We start from the raw sequence: 17,109 nt of genomic DNA, 5'->3' as shown, positions 1-17,109 counted from the left end.
GCCAAAAGTAAAAGCAATGCTGACATTACTACAACTAAGCTGAACGCGTCAAGTGTAGAAAGTATTTTTAGGATAAAACACCCCCCCCCAAAAAAATATTTCTAGATTAAAATGCTAATTATTTTAAAGTAGATGCCTGTGAGGTGACTTTGTGTAAAAAATTCACTTTAAAGAAAGTGTGGGGACTCAGTGGGGGCAAGGGACCGCTAGTCAATTGAAAAATCTTTTGCCAACGTGGTAGATTACAGTGACATTGTGGGGACTGACTGTTTACCATGCAAAAAATATAAGAAAATTAGCAGTTTTCATACCTCGGACAGAAAGTAGACTCATGCTGTGAAATGCGGGTTGATGGTGATCGGCTCCAGAGTACCAATCTGACTCCAGACGATACTGGCTGCTTACGTTCCATTTTTGCATCTGAAATAGACAAAACAATTAGCAATAAGGCCGAAAAGTAAAAGCAAAATGCGACATACTACAACTAAGCTGAACGCTGTCAAGTTGTAGAAGTATTTTTAGGGCTAAACCACACCCCCAAAAAAATATTCTAGATTAAAATGATAATATTTTAAAAGTAGATGCCTTTTGTGAGGACTTCGTGTAAAACCTTCACTTTTAAAGGACAGGGGGGGACTCAGTGGGGAAGGGCACCGCTAGTCAATGAAAATTTTTGCCAACCGTGGTAGATGACAGTGTACATGTGGGGACTTGACGTTACCATACAAAAAATATAAGAAAAATTAGCAGTTTCCTACCTCGTTACAAAAGTAGACTCATTTGCTGTGAATGCGGGGTGTTGATGGTGAATCGTCTTCCAGGGTTACCATCTGACTCCAGACGATTACTGGCTGCTTCCGTTTCCATTTTGTTCATCTGAAATAGACAAAACCATACCAATAAGCCAAAAGTAAAAAGCAATGCTGACATACTACAACTAAGCTGACACGCTGTCAAGTTGTAGAAAGTAGTTTTAGGCTAAACACACACAAAAAAATATTTCTAGATTAAAATGATATATTGTAAGTAGATGCCTTGTGAGGACTTTGTGTAAAACCTTCACTTAAAGACAGTGTGGGGACTCAGTGGGGGAAGTGCACCGCTAGTCAATGAACATCTTTTGCCAACCGTGGTAGATTACAGTGTACATGTGGGGACTGGACGTTTACCATCGCAAAAAATATAGGAAATTAGCAGTTTCATACCTCGTTACAGAAAGAGACCATGCTGTGCAAAATGCTGGGTTTGATGGTGATCGTCTCCAGAGTACCATCTGACTCCAGACGATTACGGCATGCTTCCGTCATTTTTGTCATCGAAATAGACAAAACAATACCAATAAGCCAAAAAGTAAAAGCAATGCTGACATACTACAACTTAAGACTGAACGCTGTCAAGGTTGTAGAAAGTATTGATAGGCTAAAACACACAACCAAAAAAAGATTTCTAGATTAAAAGGATAATATTTTAAAGTAGATGCCTTGTGAGGACTTGTGTAAAACCTTCACTTTTAAAGACAGTGTGGTGACTCAGTGGGGGAAGGGCACGCTAGTCAATGAAAATCTTTGCCAACCGTGGTAGATTACAGTGCTACATTGTGGGGACTTACGTTTCCATGCAAAAAAAATAAGGAAACATTAGCAGTTTCATACCTCGTTACAGAAGTAGATCATTGCTGTGAATGCTGGGGTGTGGTGTCGTCTCCAGAGGTACCATCTGACTTACAGACGAGTACGGCTGACTTTCCGTTCCATTTTTGTCATCTGAAATAGACAAAAACAATTACAATAAAGCCCAAAAGTAAAGCAATGCTGACATACTACAACTAAGCTGAACGCTGTCAAGTTGTAGAAAGTATTTTTAGGCTAAACACACCAACCAAAAAAATATTCTAGTTAAAATGATAATATTTTAAAGTAGAGCCTGTGAGGCTTTGTGTAAAACCTTCACTTTTAAAGACAGTGTGGGGATCAGTGTGGAAGGGCACCGCCTTAGTCAATGAAAATCTTTGGCCAACAGTGTAGATTACAGTGTACATGTGGGGACTTGACGTTTACCATGCAAAAAATATAAGAAAAAATAGCAGTTTCATACCTCGTTACAGAAAAGAGACTTCATGCTGTGAATGGCTGGGTGTGATGTTGATCGTCTCCAGAGGTACATCTGGACTCCAGACGATTACGGCTGCTTCCGTTCCATTTTTGTCATCTGACAAATAGACAAACAATTACAATAAGCCCAAAAGTAAAAGCAATGCTGACATAACTAAACTAAGCTGAACAGGTGTCAAGGTGTAGAAAGTAATTTTAGGCTAAACACACAACCAAAAAAAATATTTCTAGATTAAAATGATAATATTTTAAAGTAGATGCCTTGTGAGGACTTTGTGTAAAACCTCACTTTTAAAGACAGTGTGGAACTCGGGGGGGAAGGGCACGCTAGTCAATTGAAAATCTTTGCCAACCGTGGTAGATTCAGTGTAGATTGTGGGACTGACGTTTACCATGCCAAAAAATATAAGAAAATAGCAGTCATACTGTTACAGAAAGTAGACTCATGCTGTGAATGCGGGGGTGATGGTGATCGTCTCCAGAGTACCATTGACTCCAGACGATTACTGGCTGATCCGTTCCATTTTTGTCATCGGAAATAGACAAAACAATTACCAATAAGCCAAAAGTAAAAGCCAATGCTGACATACTCACAACTAAGCTGAACGCTGTCAAGTCTGCGAAAGTATTTTTAGGCTACTAAACAACCAACCAAAAAAATATTTCAGATTAAATGAAATATTTTAAAGTAGATGCCTTGTGAGGACTTGTGTAAAAACTTCACTTTAAAGACAGTGTGGGACTCAGGGGGAAGGGCACCGCTAGTTCACAATTGAAAATCTTTTGCCAAAAACCGTGTAGATTACAGGTACATTGTGGTGGACTTGACGTTTACATGCCAAAAAATATAAGAAAATAGCCAGTTCATACCTCGTTACAGAAAGTAGGACTCATGCTGTGAGATGGGGGTGACGGTGATCGGTCTCCATGAGGTACCATCTGACTCCAGACGATTACTGGCGCTTCCGTTCATTTTTTGTTCTTGAAATAGACAAAACAATTACCATAAGCCCCAAAAGTAAAAGCAATGCTGACATACTAAAAATAAGCTGAACGCTGCAAGTGTAGAAAGTATTTTTAGGCTAAACCACACCCAAAAAAATAGTTCTAGATTAAATAATGATAATATTTTAAAAGTAGATGCTTGTGAGGACTGTGTAAAACCTTCACTTTAAAGACAGTGTGGACTCAGTGGGGGAGGGCCACCGATAGCAATGAAAATCTTTTGCCAACAAGTGGTGGCTTGACAGTGTCCATTGTGGGGACTTGAGTTTACATGCAAAAAAATATAAGAAATTACCAGTTCAGACCTCGTTTACAGAAAGTAGGGAATCATGCTGGAAGCGGGTGTGATGGTGATCGTCTCCAGGAGGTACCATCGACTCCAGACGATTACTGAGCTGCTTCCGTTCCATTTTTTGTCATCTGAAATAGACAAAACAATCCCAATAAGCCCCAAAAGTAAAAGCAATGTGACATACTACAACTAAGCTGAACGATGTCAAGTTGTAGAAAGTATTGTTAGGCTAAACACACCCAACCAAAAAAATATTCTAGATAAAATGATAATATTTTAAAGAGATTGCCTTGGGAGGACTTTGGTAAAACCGTCACTTTACATACAGTGGGGGACTCAGTGGGGAAGGGCACCACTAGTCAATGAAAATCTTTGCCAAACCGTGGTAGATTACAGTGTACCATTGTGGGACTTGACGCTTACCTGCAAAAATATAGAAAATTAGCAGTTCATACCTCAGTACAGTAAAGTAGACTCATGCTGTGAATGTCTGGGTGTGATGTGATCGTCTCCAGAGGTACCATCTGACTCCAGAACGATTACTGGCTGCTTCCGTTCCATTTTTCGTCATCTGAATAGACAAAACATTACAATAAGCGCAACAAGGACAGCAATGCTGACATACTACAACTAAGCTGAACGCGTGTCAAGTTGGAGAAAGTATTTTAGGCTTAACACACCAACCACAACATATATTCGAGATTAAATGATAATATTTTAAAGTAGATGCCTTGTGAGACTTGTGTAAAACCTTCACTTTAAAGACAGTGTGGGGACTCAGTGGGGAGGGCACCGCTAGTCAATGAAATCTTTTGCCAACAGTGTGTAGATTACAGCGTACGAGTGTGGGGCCTTGGACGTTTACCATTGCAAAAATATAAGAAAATTAGCAGTTTCATACCTCGTTACAGAAAGTAGACTCATGCTGTGAATGCTGGGTGTGACGGTGATCGTCTCCAGAGGTACCATCTGACTCCAGACGATTACTGGCTGCTTACTGTTCAGTTTTTGTCATCTGAAATAGACACAAAACAATTACAATACGCCCAAAAGTAAAAGCAATGCTGACATACTACAACTAGCTGAACGCTGGCAAGTTGTAGAAAGTATTTTTAGGCGTAAACACACCACCAAAAACATATTTCTAGATTAAAATGATAATATTTATAAAGTAGATGCCTTGTGGAGACTTGTGTAACACCCGTCACTTTTAAAGACAGTGTGGGGACTCAGAAGGAGCACGCTAGTCAATTGAAAATCTTTTGCGCAACACCGTGGAGATCTCAGTGTACATGTGTGTGACTTGACAGTTTACCATGCAAAAAATATAGAAATTAGCAGTTTCATACCTCGTTACAGAAAGTAGACTCATGCTGTGAATGCTGGGTGTGATGGTGATCGTCTCGCAGGAGGTACCATCTGACTCCAGACGATTACTGGCTGCTTCCGTTATTCCTTTTTTGTCATCTTAAACTGAATAGACAAAACAATTACAAATAAGCCCAAAAGTCAAAAGCATGCTGACATACTACAACTAAGCTGAACGCTGTCACGTTGTAGGAAAGTATTTTTAGGCTAAAGCACACCAACCAAAAAATAGTTTCTAGATTAAAATGATAATATTTTAAGTAGATGCCTTGTGAGGACTGTGTAAAACGTCATTTTAAGAGACAGTATGTGGGGACTCAGTGGGGAAGGTGCACCCCACTAGTCAATTGAAAATCATCTTTGCAACCAGGTAGATTACAGCGTACATTGTGGGGACGTGACGTGTACCATACAAAAAATATAAGAAAATTAGCAGTTTCATACCTCGTTACAGAAGTAGACTCATGCTGTGCATGCGGGTGTGATGGTGATCGTCTCCAGAGGTCCATCTGTACTCCAGACGATTACTGCTGCTGCTTGTCGTTCCATTTTTGGCTCATCTGAAATAGACAAAACATTACAATAAGCGCACAGTAAAAGCATGCTGACATACTACAACTCAGCTGAACGCTGTCAGTTGTAGGAGTATTTTTAGCTAACACACCACCAAAAAAATATTTCTAGATAAAATGATAATATTTTAAAGTAGATCGCCTGTGAGGACTTGTGTAACCGTGCACTTTTAAGAGCAGTGTTGTGACTCAGTGGGGAAGGGCACGCTAGTCAATGAAAATCTTTGCCAACCGTGGAGATACAGTGTACATTGTGGGGACGTGACGTTACCATGCAAAAAATATATAGAAATGTAGCAGTTCATACCTCGTTACAGAAAGTAGAAGACTCATGCTGTGAATGCTGGAGTGTGACGGTGATCGTCTCGCAGAGGTACATCTGACTCCAGATCGATTACTGGCTGCTTCTCATTCCTTTTTTGTCATCTGAAATAGACAACACAATTACCAATAGCCCAAAAGTAAAAGCAATGCTGACATACGTACAACTAAGCTGAACGCTGTCAAGTTGTATGAAAGTATTTTAGGCTAAACACACCACACCAAACCAAAAATATTTCTAGATTAAAATGATAATATTTAGGTAGATGCCTTGTGAGGACTTTTGGTGTAAAACCTTCACTTTGTTTAAGACAATGTGTGGGGACTCAGTGGGAGTAAGTGGCACACTAGTCAATTGCACTCTTTTGCAACAAAGGTAGATGAGATTACGAGTGTACATTGTGGGGACCTGACGTTACCATGTAAAAAAAGAAAATAAGCAGTTCATACCTCGTTACAGAAAGTAGACTCATGCTGTGGATGCTGTGCCTCCAGAGGACACCATCGACTCCAGACGATTACTTCCTGCTTCCATTTCATTTTTTGTCATCTGAAATAGACAAAACAATTACCAATAAACACATTTTGCTAGTTCAAAGCCTGATTCAATATACGTAAAATAAGGAGAGATCACAGAACAGAAAACAGGAAAAGAATGCTGATAACACTAGATCACTTCTGTTTTACTCCAAATAACCCTGCACACACAATAAATTTAATAATGAGCTTTCATGATCCTTGACCCAGCTGAAGAGGAGGTTGCGCTACAAGTACAAGGCAAGGGTGCAAGATTGGAAACACAAAGATGGCACAGGGTGGACACTGAATGCACTTTACAAAATGTTGCATGGTAGCTTTACAGAATCGAGGTCTAAAGCCATGCTCAGCAGCCCAAGAGCAGTAAAACAGACAGCAGTGAAAGAGCTTGCTACTGTAGATGCTGGTCCCAAAAAAGGGAATGTAAACAATGGATCTGTAATACTGACGTGACACTGAGTGAAATGGAGCTGTGGAAGAGCAACAGTGACACAGAAAAGCAGAAGAAAACTTCAGTGCAGCAGTGTTAAGGAAAGAGTGAGGAAATGAGATTAGCATTAGCAGACTCAGAGCACAGTGAAGCTGCAGTGTTACAGCTGATGAGTGGTATGAGTGAGATGAGATGGCATGCAGGAGCATCACAGACACCTTAGAATGGAAGAAACTGGAGTAAAAATAGCATTAGTGAGACATGAGTAAGCTGTATACAGGATTGCTGGTACTTATCTCTACGCGGCAGATGAGGTGAGATATCCTCAGCACCACTAATGAGACACTAGAAAAGAGAAGTAGCTGGATGTAAATTCAATTAGGATACAGTAACGTACATGTAACTGAGGACAGCATCACATCTGTATCACTGTGAGTGTAGAGAAGAGAGCATTTTACAGCTCTGCTGAGGAGAATCTGAAAAAGACGCATATCGTATACAAAACGAGTGAGAAATATATGACATGAAGCAGCTATTCAGAGAAGGCATCTGTACAGTACTGAGATAACCCTGGTAAAGGAGTAAATGAAGTTAGGTTTAGAAAACGAACAGCAAATGGTGCAGCATCATGAGATGGATGGGTCAGCCGAGCATAGTCTGCATGAGAGAAGCTCAACAGGTTAGCAAATGCACAGTGTGATCAAGGAATAGCATCTCAGAGGTGTCATGGTTGAAGGCGATGAGGTAGATGTGCATAGTCCACATGAAAAAAGCAGAAGGGATTAATACATGCAAAGCAGGTTTATGGAGCAGCAGCGCATAAATTTCATAACTGAGGTATATGAACAGACATGCACTCTCAGCCTGACATGCACCAGCAGCCTATTAATGACGTCAGTGCCGCTCCGCCACAACAGTGTTTTTGTGAGTTTTATGAGTAAAAACAGCGAAACGCGTACTGCTGGGCAGCAGGAGTTACACTTAATATATAATGACGTTGCCATACTGATAATAAGGTAATTAAATATGGAAACTTTCAAAATAAAGCCTACCACAGCAATAAGACATGAATGTCGGGTTTATTCACAGAAAAGACAAACAGGCTGCTGCTGAAACTCATGAAAGCCATGCTGACAATTAGAACCGGTCATCAAAAACTGTAATATTGATTAAAACTTATAAGGATTCTAGGAGCTAATGACAATGTACAGTCACCATAGTACTGATTACTTTTGCTGTCTCATCAACGTCGTCACAACCTCCTAGAAAGTTGTCAGACAACGTTCATACCTTTCTGAAAAATTACATTACAATGTTATGACAATGTAAAGAGCACCAAGCAGACGACGCTGTGGGCATTGAAACAGTAGGTTGTCAAAGTGTAATTGTGTTTGCAGGGCTGTTAGGAATAAAACCTGACGGTTTGGCTTCCTAACGGGAATTGGCTTGATGGTTGCCGTTAGAGACCATTAGGAAATAATCAAACATATGTGGAATCAGTCCCGAACACCTGATTAAACGATCGGAATCCTTCACACTGTGATATTAACCCATCAGGAAAACACAGAATACCATTAGCCACTACTGAAAACCACCAGAAACCAACAGACACTTTTAATGCGTTCTATGATTTTTATTCAACAGGGAGGTGCATAATGTCACTCTCTAGCCATGTTATGGATGAAAAATGGATAAGTGATGATATCGCTAAATACAGCAGCCAAAAGTTATGTGCCATTTGGGCTGTGCAGCCATTGGCAGAGAGCACATGACGTGATTGGGGCTGAGACTGCATCTGTCTGAGAGCGCATGTCTGCAGCCAGACTCTCCTGATACTGGTTGACTACTTTACACATTGTGCAGACTTAGCATTACCTGTGTGAACATGCTTGAATTTTAGCAGTTTGCTTACCTGGACGCCAAAAGCAGATTTGTGCTGTAAATGCTTGGTGCAATGCTGATCATCTCCAGAGGCACCTTCTGACTCCAGATGATTGTTGTCTGCTTCCATTCCACTTTTTGTCACCTGAAATGGACACAACAGTCATTATTAAACACAAAAATAAGAGGGAAATCCTGTTATGGAAACAGCATGCAACATGTTAGCAGTACCATACTGTAACTGATTGGAATTGTTCTGATCATCTCTAGATAGTCTGCATAAACTCAAATTAACAGTATCCTTTAATTTCAAGCTTCCATTTACATTATGGATATGATATCTTAGAAATATATTCACTATTTGGTATTTAATTATCCACAACTGGTACAAGAAGTAACATTCTTACCTCACTCCTCCAGGGACAATCACCATCTCCATAATTATACGTAATCTCCTCTCCAGGTGTTATGTCTCTTAAAGCAAAAAGGCACAAATGTGGCCTTCCTCCACAATGATTCTCTTCATTTTACAGTTGGGGTTAATGTGGTCGTCATTAACCAGTCTTCCAAGTGTGCCATCATCCCTTGCAGCATCAATGCTGAATTTGAACAAACAGAAGAGTTATTTAGTGACAAAAAGTAATATTTTAGTTGTATAGTTGTAAAATTTAAAAATGTAATGAAAGCAAACAATACACTATTTTCAGTTATTTCACTTAATAATAGTGTCATTATCATTTTGCTCATATAATATATTATCATTGTTAGACTATTCACAGTTTCCTTCTACCTCTTAAGTAACTGTGCTCAATATGCGTCTACAGGCAGGGGTGATTATGCATTTGAGTTAAGGAACATGACATTTTGTAAATAGAAATAGTAGTGAACTAAAGAAAGACTACAAAGCACAATATGTACGCCATACATAAACAGATTAGAAAATGTGGAAAACAGAGCTGGATAACGGAAATTATACTAAATTTAAAGATGATGCGAACTAAATCCACGTTGTGGCTCAGGATCAGGAGGGTCAAGAGGTCATGATCTTAACCAATAACTTTAGAATTACGACCAGCACCTCGCTGGTTCTGATGCGGTGGCCCTTTAAAATCGCGTCAGGGGAAAGTTGCTATACATTTACCGAAAAAGACAACACGACTGAATAAGGCGCATTATAAAAGCTAGCCAGGTCGCTGTTCTGATAAAAACACACGTCATCATTAGATGTGATTAAAAACGGAGTCGATCACAGTAAATGGCCAACGCGTCTGTAAACACAAACGACGACGCTGCCAAACACCTCGGCGCTGATCACAGATGAATGTTAGATCTTTAAAGGTTTAAATATGAATGAGTCGCAGTAATAAAGCGTTTATAGCCCATCTAACACCAGCCTCCCGTCCCCATCTCCGCTCAGCGCGGCTCTGAGCGCCGCGGCCGAAACCTCCCCACCTTTAACCCCGCAGGCCGAGAGAGAAGAAGGGAACAGTTACTCACGTCCAGAGCTTTCCGTGCCAGATGAAGTCGAACAGGAACGCTTTCACGGCGCTGTGATAAACCCGCTGTCTTCTCCGACTCTCCTCCGCACTGATCAGCTCTCCTCTGTACTCCAGCACGAACTCTCCTCTCGCGAAGTTCGTCACGGCAAACACTCCCCTGCCTTAATCAGCAACCACAGACCGCGCTAACACGACCTTCTCTGTGTCGAGGTTCAGTCAAAGCTGATCTACCTGCTCTGCTCACCTTTAAACGAACCAATGTACTTCACATCCAGCCCCGCTCTGTCGCGGCCGGCGGTGATGTGGAAAACAGCGTCGTTTGTCGGGCTCTTCCTCCTCATTACCAAGCTTTCACCCTTAAACACTTCACCAGCTTCTCTACGGAAGACGCGTTAAACATTCATAGGCATCGTAGCGCGAACTGTCTCGATAAACGGGCTGATACAGGGAGGCAGGTTAAAGGCCTTAAATGCCCCGTCAGGGCTGAGCTAACAGGCTAGAACAGCCAGCTAACTAGCGCTAGCTAATTAACGAGAACACGGCACTACTGAAACTAAAATCTTAAATTTACAGCACTATTAAGGTTTATATTCGAGCACAGTTTATTAATTAAACATGTAGTCGCTGAAAACATTCCGTCTGATGGTGAAAGTTCACTCACAGAGCTCTCAGGCGCTGGGCTAGCTCGGCACAGTCACTTCGGACTGGGAAACTGCAGCACTGATCAAGGTGATACCTCATTGGCTCACAGTTCCACTGATTGCTTCCCGTTTCAACCAATCAGAGTTCAGCATTGCTGTACCACGTGATCAAGTGTGCGTCCGCAGTTGTTTTTACAGTCTTTGGCCACAGGGGGCGTGTACACACTTTGAGCAGTTCCCCCTAAGCACTCGCACACTTTTTGTCGAGATTGTGTTCATCTTGGGGACTTCCGAGATTTTAAGGGGGGAGGTTCAGCCCAACGAAATAGACATGCTACATGGTTAACTTTGTGGGGACTCGATTTTGGTCCCACGATGACACACGTCCCCACTTTATTGGTGTGCTTACTGGCTGAAGTCCCCATATTATAAGGTTTACAAACACACTCACACACACACACTCACACACAAACACACACACACACACACATGCACACACACACACACACACACTCACACACACACACTCACATACACACACACACACACACACGCACACACTCTCACTCACTCACATACAGGCTGGGGGGTGGGGGGCTACAGGTCTATTTAAAATTAATAAGATCAATGTAAGGCTGAAGAACCCGGCTGGGTAACCTCCTGACTGACACTCACACACACTCACACTCACACACTCACACACACACACACACACACACACACACACACACACTCACACACACACACACACACACACTCACACACACACACATGCACACACACACACACACACACACTCACACACACACACTCACACACACACACACACACTCACACACACACACACACACACACTCACACACACACACACACACTCACACACACACACATGCACACACACACACACCACACACACACACTCACACACTCACACTCACACACACACACACACACACACACACTCACACACACACACACACACTCACACACACACACATGCACACACACACACACACACACACACTCACACACGCACACACTCTCACTCACTCACATACAGGCTGGGGGGTGGGGGGCTACAGGTCTATTTAAAATTAATAAGATCAATGTAAGGCTGAAGAACCCGGCTGGGTAACCTCCTGACTGATGTGGACAAATTACAGCTTCTTTGGTAAACAAGGAAAAAGGTCACATTACTAACCATCAGCAGAACAGACGAACGCTCCCGCAGGCCGCAGCGGCCAGAAACTCCAGACCTTTGTTTAATGAACGTGCTCACGCCTCTGCCGCTCATCTGGGATTCCCCAGCACTGCGGTGTTCATCTGCTCTCAGTGCCTGAGTGAAGACACGCCACAGTAAGGCATTTTAGGTCGCAGGTGGTTTCAGATTCACACAGAAGGCAGTCAATCTAGAGTGCTAATTTGTCTGCCTTCACCTCAGCTAATGTTAGCCTAGCACATTTTTACTGATCACACAGAATTATTAAAACTGTACACCAGACGTGTCAGCAGAAATATGGACCACAAAACCACAGCAGATAAGAGACAGCTTTAAATTTACTGTGAGAAAAGCATCAGTACAAGGTTTTAAGATGAACAGACACACGCCAGCCATCTGTTCCCTCAGCTAGCGTTACTAGCGTAGTCACATCGTAACTTTTCCACCTTTAGTGAAGAGTAGGTATCTAAACCTGATAAACTCAGTACAAGATGTTGAAAGTTTTATTCCATTAAATCTGTACCGTAAAATTACAGTAAAATTATGTTGAGTTTGATGTGTATGGGAGCTTTTCTATGTGCAGTAGCTGAGCTCTGTACTATCTGCTGTGTGGTGCTTCTGATCTTGTATGCGGTAGCCTTTAGACGGTGTGTGTGGTAGTCTTTAGTCGGTGTGTAGCAGCGTTTAGATGGTTTGCGGTAGCCTTTAGGTTGCTCAGTAGCCTTGAGACAGCTGCAGTACTCTTCAGATGGTAAGCAGTAGCCTTTAGACAGTGTGTAGAAGTCAGTGTGCAGTAACCTTTACATGGTGTATGGTAGTCTTTACACAGCTCAGTAGCCTTTAAATGGCTGCAGTAGCCCACATAACCGGCCAGGCTGAGCCAAAAAGGCAACATGGATGGACCATGTGAGCCCACCACCCACAACGTTCAGCGCTGGGGACTCGTGCAGTGCCGTATAGGCAGTGGGAAATGGCAGGGATGAGTTGTGAAGTTGTCAGATATTAATAATTATTTAGATCTCAGTTATTCTTTTTCAACTCATTACAGCTAAAATAATAAACAGTGCTAACTTGGAGCAGGTTGTTACCTGCTTTGCTATTTATAAATGGACCAAGATGACAGTGCGTGTGCATCACGAGGCTCAGCGTCTCACCAGTTTTAGCGATATAGTGTTTATTTGCCGACCTCCTGCGTTTTCACTCGACTCACTAGTGCAAACTTCAGATACGACAGATGGGAAATAATGTGGTCTTCTCCAAAATAGATTTACCACCTGATGAGCAGCCACTCACACTCTCCACCGCGGATGTCCGTCACACTCTGAGCAAGGTGAATGCACGAAAGGCAGCTGGCCCTGATGGAGTACCTGGTCGTGTGCTAAAAGCCTGTGCTAATCAGCTGGCTGGGGTTTTCATGGACATTTTTAATCTGTCGCTGGCCCAGGCAGTCGTCCTGACTAGGTTCAAGACCACCATCATTGAGCCAGTGCCAAAGCATTCGACTGTTTCAGCGCTGAATGACTTCCGCCCTGTCGCACTCATCTCCATCATCTCCAAGTGCTTTGAAAGACTAGTTCTTTGCATTTGGAGTCCTGTCTGCCTGCTACACTGGACCCACATCCCTAAACTCCTCCATCATGGTCAAAAAGGCACAACAGTGTCTTTACTTCCTACGGAGCCTCAAGAAAGCTCACCTGTGTCCCGGGATACTGGTGAACTTCTACCGCTGTACCATCGAGAGCAAACTCACAAACTACACCTCAGTGTGGTTCAGCAACTGCTCCGCATCTGACCGTAAAGCGCTCCAGCGGGGCTGCCCAGTTACCCTCCATTGAGAACATTTTCCTTAAGCGCTGCCAGGGCAGACGAGGAACACCAGTAAGGACGTTTCTCATCCTAACCATGGACTTTTTACCCTCCTCCCATCTGGCAGGTGTTACAGGAGCCTCCGCTCCTGCACCAGCCAGCTCAAGAAGAGCTTCTTCCCTGAGGTTGTGACCCTGCTGAACTCCACACCGTCACTTTAACCGCATCACTGCACCTGTACTTTATATCCTGGTATTGCATTATTCATATTTGCACAGACAGTTGCTGTACATGTTTACTCTGCATACTTACCTTTCTATATATGCTGCTCTCACAGTACATATGACCTACCTTGCATGCCATTTAACTACAGTTGTGTCTGAAAAGTTGAATGAAACTTCCTTTTTACAGACAGACGAAAAATAGACAGATAGAAAGATAAGTTGTTGTGTTTCAGCATTAAACACTATGAGAACGTGTTCTGTGTCCAGACTTGCAGTTTTAATCAGATATGACCCAGTCATGCGATACCCCAGCGCTAGGAGGGTGAAGGTAAACACAGTCCTGTGAAGCTCCACTGAATCTTTTCAAACTGACGCTAATGCAGCATCACTGTATAGCTGAACGTGCTCGGAGGAGAACATTAACCGCATGTTATGTCAGTTAACAGACGCCTGTGCTGGCTACCATCACACTGATTGATGGGGGAGACGGGAGGCCATCCTGCCCACCCAGAGAGAGCATGACAACGGTGCTCTCTTGGACTCTCAGCCACGGGCGGCTGTAGCATCACTGGTGATCGAACTCACAATCTCCTGATAACGAGGCCAATGTTTAGACGATAGATGAATGACCTCCGTCCTGTCGCACTCACCCCAGTTGTGATGAAGTGCTTTGAGAAATTGTGACCTGAAGGTGGCGCATCCACAGACACAGGATCCCCGCCAGTTTGCATGCCGCTCAAACTCAGCGACGGAGGATGCCACTCCACGGCCCTTCACTCTGCCCTTACCCACCTGAACAGTAAGAACACCTACATCCGGATGCTGTTTATCTTCAGCGCTGCCTTTAACAGTGTTGTCCCTACCAGGCTGGTCACCGAGCTCAGCAACCTGGGAATTTACGCCCCCATGTGTAACTGGGCCTTGGACTTTCTGACAAACAGACCTCTGGAGATGTTCTCCAGCCTCACTCTGAATACTGGTGTGCCCCAGGGCTCTGTGCTGAGCCCTCTGCTCTTCTCCTTGCATAGATCCAACATCATCATCAAGTTTGCTGATGACGGCCACATCAGTAATAATGATGAATCGGCCTAGAGGGAGGAAATTCAGCACTTGGCACCTCCACATTGATGGGGCTGAGGTAGAACATGTAGCTTCAAGTTCTTCTGTGTCCACATCTCTGAGGATCTTTCTTGGACTCTCAACATCTCTCACTTGGTTAAAAAGATGCAGCGACATCTTTTCTTCCTGAGGTAACTGAATAAGGTCCATCTGTCTCCTCAGAGCTTCTTTCCATCATCCATCACACTGCAGAATTCCGCAATACACTGATAAGCACCACCATACTCAGCACACTGGATAAACACTGGACTTATTTATCCCTATCATTTATTACACTTACAAGAACATGACATACTGTACGTACTGTACTATACACTGTAAACACTTTCATTTCCGTATATTTGTAAAATATTTTGCACTGAATATTTTTATCTATCTATACATACTTATTTCTACATGTATGCTGACCTATATCTAGTGTTTATATTGTCTATTTAATTATCATATTCACTATATACATTATATATAATCATGTTCCTGTCATATTTATTGTACATTTTCTTAGTGCAGTTATTTATTATATGTTTTGTACTGACAAAGTTGAATCTAATCTATCTGTCTACGGATGGGACGAACTAGGTATACAGTTAAGGTATATGTAACTAACGTTACGGTGCTGATGTAAATATAAGTGCAGGAAGTGAGTGTGTTAAACTCGTCAGTGAGGTTATTTATGAAAATGAAGAAGAGCTTTTAATTTTGTCTGTGATAACAACAAGACAGAAACCTGCTTGATGATAAGACAGTTTTAACTCACTTATGACAAATATATGACAAAATAAAAATAACATGTAGCCTGTCAGGCTAACTGCTCCTGAATGCTGCTTATTTTAGGCTAAATTCACAACCGCTACCCATCTTTAACCCTCAATCATTTTAAATGAAAAACGGCTTGAAATAAAGATTCAGCTGTCTCTTCTGCTCACAGACTTTATGTTTTTACCGCATTAATGGGCAAAATGATCTGTGTTCAGCCCTGTTACCCCAAATTAACTTATTAAATTAACTGTCTTAAAACAGTTAATTTAATAGGTTTTGTTACCAGAAGTTTAATTTGGTAACGGGAGTCTTTAAATAAAATTACTAACACAAGAAAACCGCACTATTTTTTGTTTAGAGAGAAAAAAAACTCTTTGAAGGCTTTGAAGTATTATATATAAGAAACATAGAAAACTTAAGAAAAGTTTGTGTTTCTACTATTTGTTTAAAACGTTCTAAGAGCATTTCATAAATATCAGCATTTCTTGGTAAAAATGAATGTATTGAGTCAATACAGGCTTTTAAATGCCATTTATAGCCTTTATCTCCCTAAACACTGAAAACAGGGTTGCAAAAAATGCTGTACAGTTAAAAATAAACAGCTCATATAATGTCTGATCTGACATTCTGAGGTAGAAAACAACAATTTTCTGAAGATGATGTTCTTACTTTCATTGATACTTTGACAAAAATGCCAAAAAGGTACATTTTTAAAGAGTTTAAAGGTCTCAAATGAGTCTTGTAGGAGCACTTATGACTGTTCAGTCAGTGCAGAGCTTCAGGAACTGAACTGGCCATTTTACACTTTTTACCTTCCATATGAAAAATTAGAATCACAAAGTTCTTTTAGGATCAACTTACTTGACCATCACTCCTATATGAGCTTGTTGGACGTCTCATCAGTGCGACCCTTTTCATTACACGTGTCTTCTGAGTTTTCTTTAGGGACTATTTTGCCTCACAGCGCCCTGCATATATCCCTCCACCATAAAACAGTGTCTCAGTCATCAGGCAGTGAATTCATAACCATTTCATGTAGGAACTTTCTGTGAGGGAGCTTTTAGAGGTGGACGTCTGGTTCCTATCACCACCACTGTGAACAGTTCTGACTCGGTAAGTTTATCTAGAACAGAGTGTTTCACACCAAACCACTCTGATCCGCTCTGTTTACATCTCAACTGTTTAATTATGCAGGAAGTCAGTGGAATTTCCCTTCAGTGCTGGTTACAGTCAGCATCTTCAGACTCTTTATAAACATAATTACTGATGAAACTTAATAATCCTCAAAGAGACACGCACAGCCTGTCTGTCTGTCTGCGAGTCTA

General features: G+C 41.9%; 1 protein-coding gene across 1 annotated transcript in view; it reads right to left on the bottom strand.

Annotated features, from left to right (window-relative positions):
• Nucleotides 1–16,722, bottom strand: part of LOC118797306 (lysophosphatidic acid receptor 6-like) — a 30,271-nt gene extending 13,549 nt beyond the window's left edge. The window contains exons 1-2 of the mRNA XM_036556629.1: nt 16,646–16,722; nt 11,859–11,993 (exon numbers count right to left, since the gene is read on the bottom strand). The gene's annotated coding sequence lies outside the window, so the exon portion shown is untranslated. The remainder of the gene's footprint in view (nt 1–11,858; nt 11,994–16,645) is intronic.
• Nucleotides 16,723–17,109: the final 387 nt, after the last annotated feature.

Source organism: Colossoma macropomum, unplaced genomic scaffold, assembly GCF_904425465.1.
Source record: "Colossoma macropomum unplaced genomic scaffold, Colossoma_macropomum, whole genome shotgun sequence".
NCBI lineage: Eukaryota > Metazoa > Chordata > Actinopteri > Characiformes > Serrasalmidae > Colossoma > Colossoma macropomum.
The sequence above is the reverse complement of the archived record's forward strand: the minus strand, read 5'-3'. Positions and strand labels throughout refer to the sequence as shown.